The sequence below is a fragment of the Macaca mulatta genome, chromosome 7 (assembly GCF_049350105.2).
Source record: "Macaca mulatta isolate MMU2019108-1 chromosome 7, T2T-MMU8v2.0, whole genome shotgun sequence".
Taxonomy (NCBI): Eukaryota; Metazoa; Chordata; class Mammalia; order Primates; family Cercopithecidae; genus Macaca; species Macaca mulatta.
Genome location: NC_133412.1, coordinates 121,254,530 through 121,268,986, shown reverse-complemented (window position 1 = coordinate 121,268,986; position 14,457 = coordinate 121,254,530). Strand labels below are relative to the sequence as shown.

General features: G+C 37.2%; 1 pseudogene across 1 annotated transcript; it reads left to right on the top strand.

Annotated features, from left to right (window-relative positions):
- The first annotated feature begins 4,358 nt into the window (after window positions 1-4,358).
- On the top strand, window positions 4,359-6,126 carry LOC100424689 (elongation factor 1-alpha 1 pseudogene; annotated as a pseudogene). The gene has a single exon (XR_092247.4). The product of XR_092247.4 is annotated as an elongation factor 1-alpha 1 pseudogene (transcript).
- Window positions 6,127-14,457: the final 8,331 nt, after the last annotated feature.

Genomic DNA, 14,457 nt, shown 5'->3' with positions numbered 1-14,457 from the left:
TTCTCATTATTTAAAAACTTCAATCACTCAGTCATAATCTTTTCTCTCTACCACAGTTTTTCTGTCATCATCCTAGATGTCTTCAAATTCCATACTGATGATGTGTCCAATTCTAACCTCTCATATCCTTGGACACTTTCTTTTCAATGAAGTTATCCTTTCTTAAATCTTTCCAAATGTCAATATTCAAAACTTATCACTCACAAAATCAGTAAGTCAAACATCCCATTTTCTGAACAAAATCTCTAACCTTCCAAATTTTCTTACTCAGAAACCCACCTGTCATTTTCTCCTTTATCTCCTTGTGTAACAGCCTCTTCCTACTTACCTTAAATTTCACTTTTTGTCAGTGTAACCACTTCTCTGAAAATTATTTTAAATCCTTTGCTCTTTGTCCTCAGAATTCCTGGAAAATTCAAAATGTTGAATGGATCAATTACCCATTTTCTTTTTGACTTAAAACAAATGATTAGAATTTCTCTGAGAAAACTAACATAAAAATGTAAATTAACACCATTGAAATTAATTATGTTTTTAAATTTTCTGTGTTTTATGTTTTTGACATCTAAAAGAACTTGCTATCAGTTGATAGACTACCACTCTCAGGTCTAGCCAATTCCAGATGGCAAATGGGTTGGCCAAGTAGGAGCATGTCTTTTATATGCAAACCAACCAATCCCAATCTTATAGTCCAAACCGCTTCCTTAACTCTCACCCCCCAAGATATCCCCTGCCCTAAATCACTGCAGGACTAGGTTCCAGTAGAGATCACCCCTACTGCCCATGGAAATTATTCAAGCCAGCCAATCCTTAACAGTTTACTTTGCCACACTTTATCTTTCCTGCAGAAACCCCAATAAAGGATTGGGTGCAGGCTTCTCCCTTGCTCCTGCTTCTGGCTGACCAAACCTGGAATTTCCTTTGCGGTCCTATATGGCATGGCATGTCCCCTTCTTTTGGGAAATGTGAGTAATAAAATCTTCTTTCAATGGCATTGACCTCTTCATGTTGGCACTCGGTTGCCTCCATTAAAATCCCCCAGATATACTTTTAACACATCATTATAAATAGTCAGTATGTACAAAATATTAGTGTGATAAGCAAATCTTTCTATTTCTATATGGAAATTCTAGGTAACTAAAATGTTATTGCCTAAGAAAAAGCCACACTTGAACTTTAGTTGCATTTATCCCCGTGTATTTATGTGTTGTAAAAATGAAAAGAAATTCACTGAAGAATTCAAACATATCCTCAATTCTACAAGGTAATCTGTCATTAGCTCACTCTCCCATCTCCCTGGAGCTATCACCAACTGTACTATGTTCACTCTCTAACCATACACTATGAAGGTGACCTTGCAATGTGCTTCATTTAGAAAATAAAAGTAATCCATTTAAAACTTCTAAAAGTTTGGCTTCAAATCAATACATTTGCCTTAATCTCTACTGATCATTATTATCTCCTCTAATAAAAAATGAAAAAAAAAATGCCGATCTCCAGTCTCATATGTTACCTTTCTTCTGAATCTCAGCCCCTTGTTTTCTTTCAACAAGGTTAAACCTTTATCTATCTCTTGCTATCCTGTATCTGTAATCCTCTTACTTCATACTGGATAATTTCCATCAGCATTTAAATATCCAGACTTAAGAATTATAGGCTTCCCTGTATATGACATACCCTTGCAGCTACTATACTTGAAATCATCAATAACTTCCAATTTCCTAAATGTAATGGACACTTTTCAGTCTTCATTAATTCTGTATTTTTATTAGACCTAATTGATTTGGTCATTTTCTCCTTATTGAAAGCTGAGATTTAAATTGTTTTTCTCTCATCATTATGGCTGCTGCCTAATTAGTCTCTCTTTATGGCCTAAAGTTAAAAAGGTAAAAGTCCCCCAGATCTAAATTTAGGTGTTTTTCTCTGTTCATTGTTATATTCTAACCCTAGACACACTCAACACACACATTATCCCTATCTTGTCAATTACCACATACATCAGTCTTTCCAGGTTAATAACTGAACTACAATTTTCTCTGAGATCCAGTTCCTTATGTGTCTCCGTATAATCTCAGGAACAAAAAGTTCAATAAGTGAAAAAATCCTCTCTCCTAATCTACTACATATCACCAAGCCTTATCTTTCTTCACTGAAATTACTCTTCAGAACAGTTGTTGAGGCAACAAAAGTTGAATCATACTTATTTTCCCTCACTTTCTTTGTCAACTTTTTACATGAAATAAATTAACTTTTTCAAAATTTTTGTTTACTGAAGCAGAATTTACATACTAAGATGTACATAGTTTAATTGTACAGTTTGAGTTTGACAAATTTATGCTCCAATAAAATTACCAATCCGATCAAGGCACACAATATTTCATCACAACAAAAAGCTTCTTCATGCTCCTTTCCAATCAATTTCCTCTGGCCAGAGATCAATTGCTGCCATTATTTCCCAAGCCAACATCTATGTATCTATGTATCTAGCTTTCTAACTATTTAGCTATCTATCAATCTATAATTTTAATTTTTTAAAGTAATTACTTTTCTAAGTAGGCTTATCTTCTCTTCTGTAGCTCTTCTGAAATAATATTCAAACCTGATGTCTGTGAAGTATCTTTAAACACATTGTGAAACTATATGGAAATATATTCTGAAACTACCTTGCATACTGAACTAAATACCTTCATGGAGACCTGCTTCTTCATCTTCCATGTCAATTTCTTGGTGACTTAGTGTCATTGCTCTCTGCAAATCTTTCTTTCTTCATTGAGTCCTCTTGATTCATCGATTCTTACTAAGATTCACTCAATCTCTGATTTTTTTTAGCTGTGCTAATTCTTCTCTGATAAGTTTAGATCAGCGCTTCTGTTGGACCCTGATTATCTGGAGGAGTTCATCAACTTCACGATCTGGAAGATTGCCCTGAACAACAAATATAGAATAGCTCCCTATTGTAAGCAAACCAAGCAAAGTGCAAGGTATTTGTTTCATGGTAATTCTGTACTAAATCAGGAACTAAATCATGTCATTATCATCATCAAATATTTCTCTTGGATTTTGACATATCCAATATATATTTTTTCAGTCTTTCATTATATAGGAGCTTCAGATAGAAAGAATATATTTTATTAATCTCTAACTATAAACCAATGTTCTTTATAATTGCCTATAAATGGCCTTTCATTTATAAGATCAAGCCTGAGCCTCTGATCAAGACAGTGTTTGATACTTTAGATTTGAATAGGATTAGTTCAAATTCTAAACTTTCAAGGCATTGCTTATAACTCTTTAAGGAATTTTCTAGCACAAGAAGAAATCTTAACTTCTAAAGAAATTTCAGTTGTTCAGCTTTCACTAAAGTCTGTACTCTACCATAGAGGTCTTTTTACTGGGCCTCAATTCTGGTTGCTAGAAATCCTAGTGCAGCGTCAGGCTTAATTGATTCTAGGACTCAATGACATTATACAGGACTTAGGTCCTTTCTTTCTTTCTTTTTGCTTGCTCATCCTTTGTGTGGCTTCATCCTCAGCCGATTGTAGGATGGCTGCAGCTGTTTCAGGCATTACATCCAGGTACACATAGGAAAAAGAAAGATCATCACTATCTGCACTCTAAGGAACAATTTATCATTTTTTTAATGGAAGTATTGCAATAATCTACTAACAAGTTTCTACCTGTGTAATCCTGTCTTCTCTTCCAAACCAATAACTGTCACTGAAATAGTTATAATTAAATTGCTAACATGTAGATATTTCAATCTCATTCAAATGCTTATAGCGTTAAATATCTTCCTGTTACATGTTCCAAATTTTTAAAAAGTGTAGAGATAACTTTACAACATGCCTCCTGTCAATCACCCAGAGTTCTCAGGAAACACCCTTTCTCCTTGATCACTGTTTCCAGGAGCCTAGTTTGTTTGTTTGCCGCAAACTCCTTCCTGTTTTATTGTGTTCTTACATGCTAAGCTTAATTGTTGCAATATTTTTTTCTCCTTCCCCTTAATATTTTCCTTCTAATTAGCAACTTTTTTCCATCAATTTTCAGGAAATTACCCCAGGTTAAGTCAGTCATCTATATTTCATGCTCTCACTGTACACTCTGCTTTTGCTTTGAGGAACTTATATATGTTATATATAAATATATATATTATATATAAATGAATAATTATTTTTATAATTTCTATCCTTTAAAAGTACCTCTGTTTCCTCATAGATTCTAAGCTTCTTGAGGGTAAATGCTATTTGTCTCTCTTGTTCTGCTGTGTTCTCAGAAAATCTGAGAACATACCTCATTGAAAATAGAAGTAATAACAGTCAAAGGTAATTTACATTTTATATAGAAATAAAACGTAACTGCTTTTTCGCAACGGGTTTGCCGCCAGAACACAGGTGTCGTGAAAACTACCCCTAAATGCCAAAATGGAAAAGGAAAAGACTCATATCAACATTGTCGTCATTGGACACGTAGATTCAGGCAAGTCCACCACTACTGGCCATCTGATCTACAAATGCGGTGGCATCGACAAAAGAACCATTGAAAAATTTGAGAAGGAGGCTGCTGAGTTGGGAAAGGGCTCCTTCAAGTATGCCTGGGTCTTGGATAAACTGAAAGCTGAGCGGGAACGTGGTATCACCATTGATAACTCCTTGTGGAAATTTGAGACCAGCAAGTATTATGTGACTATCATTGATGCCCCAGGACACAGAGACTTCATCAAAAACATGATTACAGGGACATCTCAGGCTGACTGTGCTGTCCTGATTGTTGCTGCTGGTGTTGGTGAATTTGAAGCTGGTATCTCCAAGAATGGGCAGACCCGAGAGCATGCTCTTCTGGCTTACACACTGGGTGTGAAACAACTAATTGTTGGTGTTAACAAAATGGATTCCACTGAGCCACCCTACAGCCAGAAGAGATACGAGGAAATTGTTAAGGAAGTCAGCACTTACATTAAGAAAATTGGCTACAACCAGTAGCCCCAGTAGCATTTGTGCCAATTTCTGGTTGGAATGGTGACAACATGCTGGAGCCAAGTGCTAACATGCCTTGGTTCAAGGGATGAAAGGTCACTCGTAAGGATGGCAATGCCAGTGGAACCATGCTGCTTGAGGCTCTGGACTGCATCCTACCACCAACTCGTCCAACTGACAAGCCCTTGCGCCTGCCTCTCCAGGATGTCTACAAAATTGGTGGTATTGGTACTGTTCCTGTTGGCTGAGTGGAGACTGGTCTTCTCAAACCCGGTATGGTGGTCACCTTTGCTCCAGTCAACGTTACAACTGAAGTAAAATCTGTCGAAATGCACCATGAAGCTTTGAGTGAAGCTCTTCCTGGGGACAATGTGGGCTTCAATGTCAAGAATGTGTCTGTCAAGGATGTTCGTCATGGCAGCGTTGCTGGTGACAGCATAAACGACCCACCAATGGAAGCAGCTGGCTTCACTGCTCAGGTGATTATCCTGAACCATCCACACCAAATAAGTGCTGGCTATGCCCCTGTGTTGGATTGCCACACGGCTCACATTGCATGCAAGTTTGCTGAGCCAAAGGAAAAGATTGATTGCCGTTCTGGTAAAAAACTGGAAGATGGCCCTAAATTCTTGAAGTCTGGTGATGCTGCCATTGTTGATATGGTGCCTGGCAAGCCTATGTGTGTTGAGAGCTTCTCAGACTATCCACCTTTGGGTCGCTTTGCTGTTCATGATATGAGGCAGACAGTTGCGGTGGGTGTCATCAAAGCAGTGGACAAGAAGGCTGCTGGAGCTGGCAAGGTCACCAAGTCTGCCCAGAAAGCTCAGAAGGCTAAATGAATATTATTCCTAATACCTGCCACCCCACTCTTAATCAGTGGTGGAAGAACGGTCTCAGAACTGTTTGTTTCAATTGGCCATTTAAGTTTAGTAGTAAAAGACTGGTTAATGATAACAATGCATCGTAAAACCTTCAGAAGGAAAGGAGAATGTTTTGTGGACCACTTTGGTTTTCTTTTTTGCGTGTGGCAGTTTTAAGTTATTAGTTTTTAAAATCAGTACTTTTTAATGGAAATAACTTGACCAAAAAATGTGTCACAGAATTTTGAGACCCATTAAAAAAGTTTAATGAGAAAAAAAAAAAAGAAATAAAACGTAACTGAGAAAACTAATGTACTTTCTTGTTTTTGATAGCAAGGTTGTTTTTACATTTCTTCATTATTTTATCATATAGATTAAAATTATATTTCTTAAAACCTTGAATATATATATACTTTGTAATTTCCTCTTGATGCATTTATCATTTATGTGTAAAAAACACATATGATGAAACTTGAATCAATTGGGAATGAGATTCTTTCTGGTAAAATAATGGAACACCAGAGTTAAGGAGAACAAGTATTAGCAAAACAGCCATTGGACTGATGGTACATTGGGGCTTTGTGCGGATTATGAAAAAAAAAGAGTCCAGTTCTAGGGTATGGGAATAATACAAGTATAATTAGAATGAGGTTCAGACCGATAGACAGTGAAATGGCCAGGGAGGGGGAAGAATAGTTTTAGAGGTGAATTTTAGGGATGAAACAATTCTAGATGATAATAGGATGATAGGGTCTATTATTCTATCATAGATATGTAGACTGGAAGGAAATGAAGTTAATTGGCCAAATGGCCTGTACATACACACACATGCACATCTATATACACAATGTGTGTGTAACTTAAAGTGTATGTGTGTGTGTGTGCATGTGTGTATACCATATGGGATAGACTAAGAACATACAAAAAAAGCCAGTTCCTTAAAAGAATATTGGTGATTGACCAATCTAACTATCTGGGATGATTTGGAATTCTGTTCTACTGTTAGGGCAACAGTCTCTTCCACAACTACCAAAGTGTTCATTGTATGTAAAAAGAACAACTCTCTGGAAATCTCTCTTTCACCATTTAAAAGTAAGAAAAAACGTATACTTCAGTGTTTTGGGATTTGTAGTTGAGAATACTACTTTTGTGTTAGAATACTCTTCCTCTCCAGTGACATATTTCTCCAGAAAGCACCAAGCGAGTGAGTTCGTATGTTCAAGTGGAATGGTCTTACCCAGCTAATTGTCACTGTTTTGACCTTGCTGTGTTAAGATGTGAGCTGTCACCATAGCAGAAAAGAAAATCGGAAAAATATATTGCACTTTAGAGGTCAGAGTAGAAAGGTTTGGGCTAGCAGAAAGTGAAGTTTACTAGGACCAGATTAAATAATATAAAAGGAGTAGGGTAATAAACATCTTTGTGGTAACGAATCATCTGGAAATTTTGGGATTCTGGTTATAAAAAAGTAAACAGGAATGTGAAGAATCAGCGTTTTAAATCTCAAAGGTAGAAGTTTTTAATCAGTAAAAATGAAAGTCTCAGCTTTTAATACAAATTTTATTTATGTATTTGTTTGTTTTAAGGATGGGGTCTTGTCTTATTTTGTCACCCAGGCTGGAGTGCCGGGCGAGCTCATAGCTCACCGCAGTCTTGAACTCCTGGGCCCCAGGTTTCATAAACACTTCAGGTTTCAGATCACCTCTTGAGAAGGACGACTATGCTTAAAATCCGGTGTTTTAAGTACTCAGACATAATCAATGAGCTCTAATTAAACACATTTCTCACTTTAAACTGGTGCCTTGTATCATTTTGATAAATAAACCCAAATTAAGTAGCTCCAATTATGAATCTCTCTAGTCCTCTCTCTCTCTCTGTCTCTCTCCCTGTCACACACACACAAACACACACACACACACACACACACACACACCCCACAGTTACCACTCTTACAATCTTAAACTTTTACTTTTGTTCATGAACTGTCATATATGCTTCTGTAAAAGTAGAATAGAAAGGGTTGTAGCTGAAGAATTGTCACTAATACCGTATTGAGCTCATGGAAAGGGTTTTTTACTGTAGAAAGCAAATCAGATCTAGAGAACCAGATGTCTTTGATTCAAATTTTACCTCTGTTACTAAATAGTTACAAATCAGTTATCATACACAAAACTTCACTGATAGATTAAGGTTCCTCTTTTGTGAAATATTGATGTTATTTTCAAACTGTTAGTACTGTTGCTAGGACTGAATGATAAAACATGTAAAACTGAACAGTGCCTTGCATATGTTCATATTCAATGAATATTAACTCATGTTTTGTTGTCCTTGTGTGCTGAAAAAAATGGAGATCTACTTTCATTATTTTCAATGACATGAAGGGAGGTTACATAAAAATTAGAGAGGTTAAAGAGTGAAGAAATTACTTTAGCTATTTTCAGCTTGATTTTCATAGCTATATAAGGGACAGAGACAGACGTTGGCTTCCAGTTCTAAGATTCTATTATTCCATAAATAAGTTTACCTATAAGTAAGATAAAAAATCATAATAGACATATTTCTAATCAATAATTAGAAATTATTGATTAAATTAATCAGTAATTTAATCTATTGTCCAGGATATGATAACACTCATTCAAAACAAAACAAAACCCAACACAAAACCTAAAGCAAAACAGACACACATGTCATTTCCAGAATCATGTGGATAACTATTTTAATCATCATTTTTATCTTTTACAGGTATAATAAATACCATAGTATTATAGCAAGTTGTAACACTTGGGAAAATACAGAGTTTTTTAATGTATTTCCCAGACATGAGAACACCTTACTTTTATACCTTGCATGTTAAGGAAGTCCCGAGGCATGCTCAAATCTTTCATCAACAATTAAGGTCAAGTAGGTTAATATTTTCCCAGTACTATTTTAGATTCCTTCTCTCCAAGCTATGTACCAACAGCCATTAATCAATATGTTTTTCTTTTTCTTTTTATACATAATAGTTAAACATTCATCACCAATTTGTCAGTAAGATAACTGTTATTACCCTTAAGCTATGTTTCTGGTTTGCTCTTTTAAAGCTACTTTAAAATACATTCTTGGCAATATTTTCATTTCCTTGGGATATAGTTTAGGTATGCCTTTATTAAACATTAATGAGTCATAATCATACACACAAATACACACACATATATATATAATTTTAAATGTGTGCTGTGAAAAAATCTTATCTAATAAATGACTATCTAATAATAAATTTTAATAAATACATATTTTAAATAATCACTATTTGATAAATATAAACAAATAAAGTAATTGTGCATCCATTTATACTGTCTTTCATATAGTAATTGATTTTTTCAGATCCCCTACAGCAGTGCTGCTCACACTTTTATAGATTATGGCATGCAGAGAAAATCACTACAATTCTTTATCCTGGCTGCAGAAATTGTCTACATGTGGAAATTGTCTACTGCTCACCACAACCTATACACATGCACAACACTGGGGCAGTCTAAGGACAGAATCACCCAGCTTGGCACTGCCTCCATTCAGTGGCTAAGCAGTCCACCGGGAGATCGGGGCATTGCCCTGCCATTATGGTAACCCCAAGCATGAGTGTGCAATACCAGGGCCCTAACAACTGGCCCAGAACACCTGCTACCAGTGCCTAGGTATGCTGTCAAGAAGCCTGGGGATCTTCACACCCAGCCACCACTGCTGGCATCTGTGAACTTCTCCTGGGTGCCTGAGGATGGGGCAACCAGCCTGCAACTACCACTACTGCCAGCATCTACCTGCATGCACCAACTGGGGGCTTGGGACTCACTCACCATTCCAATTTTAGTTGTAATTACTATAAGTATGTGCCTCTTGGAAGCCCAAGGGTAATACAATTGAGAGATCCAACAATGAGCTATATCAAACAGAAGAAAAATCTCAGAATGTAAACATGTCTTTTGAAATAACCCAGCCATACCAAAATAAATAAATAGAAAAGACAAAAGAAAAAAACCCTATATGACATAAGGGACAATATAAAGTCACCAAATATTCAATATTTTCATGTTCTAGAAGGTGAAGAGAAGACCAAAGGCATATAAAACCTATCTAATGAAATATTAGCAAAAAAACGTGCCAAGTCTAGAATACAGTTACACATTCAGATACAGGAAGACCAAGAATCCTAAGTGTATATAATCTAAAAACTTATCCTCCAAGGCACGTGTATTAGTCAGGGTTCTCTAGAGGAACAGAATTAATGGACTCTATATAGGACAGTTTATTAAGTATTAACTCACATGATCACAAGGTCCCACAATAGGCCATCTGCAGGCTGGGGAACAAAAGAGCCAGTCTGAGTTCCAAAACTGAAGAACTTGGAGTCCATTATTCAAGGGCAGGAAGCATCCAGCACAGGAGAAAGATATAGGCTGGGAGGCTAGACCAGTCTCACTTTTCACATTTTTCTGCCTGCTTATATTCTAGCAGTGCTGGCAACTATGATTAGATTGTGCCTAACTATGTTAAGGGTTGGTCTGTCTTTCCCAGCCCACTGACTCAAATGTTAATCTCCTTTGGCAACACCCTCACAGATACATCCAAGATCAATATTTTGTATCCTTCAATCCAATCAAGTTGACACTCAGCATTAACCATCACAGCACATTAGACTAAAACTGTCAAAAGTCATAGAAAAAAAGAATCATAAAATCAGCAAGAGAAAAAGGTCTAGTCACATGTAAGATAATTTAATCAAACTAAAAGTGGATTTCTTAGCCGCAAAATTATAGACTAGGGGAGAATGGAATGATATATCCGAAGTGCTGAAAGAAAAAAAAAAAACCTGCCAGTCAAAAATACTATGCCCAGCAAAGTTATCCTTCACAAATGAAGAAGAAAAAGTTTTTCCCAGACCAGAAAAAAACTGAAGGATTTCACCCAATAGATCAACCCTACAACATATACTTAAGGGAGTCCTACACCTGGAAGCAAAAGAAGGCTATCACTATCTACCATTATGAAAACACACAAAAGCATAAAACTTAGTGGTAGAACAAATACACAAATGAGAAAGAGGAAAGACTAAAAATGTTACCCCTACAGGAAACCACCAAACTTCAATGCAAATAGTAAGAGAGAAAGATACGAACATGAGATACACAAAACAATCAGAAAACAATTAACAAAAAGACAAAAATGAATCATCACGTATCAGTAATAACTTTGAGTGTAAATGAATTAAATTTTCCACTTAAAGATTAGACTGGCTGAATGGGTTAAAAAAATATGAACTAACTCTGTGCTACCTACTAGAGGCTCCCACCACTTGTAAAAACACATATAGTAGTAAAGTAAAAAGATGTAAAAAGAGATTTCATTCAAAAAGAAACTGAAAGTAAGCAGAAATAGCTATACTTACATTAGATAAACAGTCTTTAAGTAGAAAACAATAAATGGGCACAAAGATGGTCATGATATATGAAGATATATTCTTATCTTCATATATAAGATATATCTTATCTTATATAATGAAAATACATTCTTCACTAGAATAATTGTTGGGGACATTCATACCCCACTCTCAGCATTATACTGATTATCCAGATAGAAAAATTAAGAAAGAAACATTGAATTTAAGCTGGACTTTAGACCAAATGGACCAAACAGACATTCACAAAATATTGTATGCAACAGCTGCAGAATACACATCCCTTTCATCAGCACAGTAAAAATTATCCAAAATAGCCCACATGTTAAGCCACAAAATCAATCTTATCAAAATTTTAAATACTGACTTCATATCAATTATCTTCTCAGACCACAATAGAATAAAACCAGAAATCAACAACAAATGGAATTTTGGAAACTGTACAAATACACGGAAATTACACAACATACTCCTAAATAACCAGTAGGTCAAGAAAGAAATTTTAAAAATTCTTGAAATGAATGAACGTCAAAACACAACATGCCAAAACCCATGGGATTCAGTAAAGTTAGTAATAAAAGGGAGGCTTATAACAATAAACATCTACATCACAAAAGTAGAAAGATTCCAAATAAGCTAGTTGTTCTTTTCAAGGAACTAGAAAAGCAGAACAAAGCAAACCCAAAATTGGTAGAAGAAAAGAAATAATACAAATCAGAGCAGAACATAAAAAATATATATTTAGAATAAAAAACAATAAAAAGGATCAATAAAACAGAAACTTGGTTTGTTGAAAATATAAAGAAAATCAATAAACCACTAACTAGTCTAACAAAAAAAAAAGAGAGAGAGAAGAACCAAAACAAAATCAGAAACAAACAAACTAAAACAATGAGACATTACAACGAATAGTACAGAAATACAAAGATCATCAGAAACTCCTGGAGAAAAATGAATAAATTCGTGGACACATACAATCAATCAAATTTGAATCAGGGAGAAATAGAAAACTTGAAAAGGGTAATAAGTTTAATAAGTTTGATGAGACTGAATCAAAGGTCTCCCAAGGAAGAAAAGTCTAGGACTGCATAGCTTCACTGCTGAATTCCACCAAATTTTCAATGAAGAACTATCACCAATTTTCCTGAAATAATTCCAAAAAAATTGAAGAGGAAGGAATTCTCCCTAACAAATTCTGCACAATCAGTATTACCCTGATATCAAAACCAGACACACACACACACACACACACACACACACACATACACACACTATAGACCAATATCCTTGACAAACATAGAGGGGAAAATCCTCAACAAAAATAGCAAACCTAATCTAATGGCACATTTAAAAAAAAAAATCATGATCAAGTGAGATGTATCTTGGGAATGCAAGAATGGTTCAATATACACAAATCAATAATGTAATATGTTACATCAACAGAATGAAGAACAAAAACAATCTGATCATCATAACAGATGCAGAGAAAGCATTTGATAAAATTTAACATGGCTTCATTTTTAAAACTCTCAACAAACTAAGCGTAGAAGGAGAGTACTTCAACATAATAAAGGCCCTATGTGACAAACCCACAAATAACATCACATTGTATGGAGAAAAACTGAAAGCCAGGTGGAGGCAGCGCCAACTAGAAGCAGAGGTGATGGAGGCTCCCGTAGAAAAGAACCAAAACAGAGTGTGAATCCTGCGCAGGCAACCGAGGTATCCAAATTTTGTCATCAAGACTGACTAGGCAGCTGGCGTGACCCACAGAGAGGAAGGAAGAGCACTGTGGTGTGGCAGTCCACCTGAGAGCCACATGGGGCCGGGGAGCCCCCACCCCAACCAAGGGAGGTAGTGACTGAGCATGCTTCCCAGTCTGGGAGACTGTGCTTGTCTCACGGAAATGTGCAACCCATGGATCGGAACATCCCACTCATGATCCTAGGCCACTGGGGCCTTGGGTCCCAACCATGGAGCTGCACAGATTCTCAACAGCTTCTCAGCTGGAATCTGCCTAAGCCTGCCAAGTTCCCGAGAGAGGGGCAGCCATCACCACTGCTTCTGCTGGCGGTTTCAGCTGTCTCAGCTCCTTGTGGGAGGGGCGGCAGCCATCACTTATAGCTCCAGGCCGCGCTTTTCTCTTGCTGGAGCCGGGGAGGTTAGACAGCTTGGTCCTAAAGAGGTATTCGCCACAGCCTAGCACACTGGCTGTGGCAGATGGCAGCCAGACTGCCTCTTCAGGACAGATCCTGAATCATCCCTCCTCACTGGGTGGGGCCTCCCTGCAGGAACTCCAACAACTCCAACCAGGGCTCAGGGACAGAACTCTGATCTTCCTGGCCCTGAGCCCCTAGGGGTGGGGGGCCATAGTCTCTGAAGACTAGCAAACTCTTTCCTCCTGCTGGCTCTGAGGAATCTGGGCAGCACAGAAAAGTGGGTTTTCCCTCAGTTCAGCACACCCCCTCCACCAAGGAACAGGCAAAATGCTTCATTAAACAGATCCTGCTTCCCGTGCCACCCAACTGGGTGAGAGCCCCCAACAGGGGTCGTCAGACACCCAAAGAGGAGCATTTCTACTGGCATCAGGTCGGTGCCCCTTGAGGTCAGAGATCCTAGAGGAAGGAATAGGCACCCATCTTTGCTGTTCTCCAGCCTCCTGGAGTAACATCTCCAGGCATGGGAGAGAACCAGATGAATAGGACCTGAAGTGAACTCTCAACAAACCACAACAGCCTTACAGAAGAGGGACCTAACTATTGAAAGAAAAACAAACAAACAGAAAGCAACAACAACAGAATCAACAAAAACAGTTCCCACGAAAACCTCACTCAAGGGTCACCAACCTCAAAGATCAAAACTAGACAAACTCATGAAGATGAGAAAGAACCAACAACAACAACAACAAAACTGAAGACCCAAAAGACCAGAGTGACTCTTCTCCTCCAAAAGATCACAATATCTCTCCAGCAACAGCACAGAACTGGATGGAGTATGAGATGGACAAATTGACAGAAGTAGACTTCAGAAGATGGGTAATAACAAACTTCAGTGAGGTAAAGGAGAATGTTCTAACCCGATGAAAAGATTCATGATAAAAGGCTACAGGAGCTGATAACTAGAATAACTCATTTAGACAGGAACGTAAATGACCTGACGGAGCTGAGAAACACAGCACGAGAACTTCGTG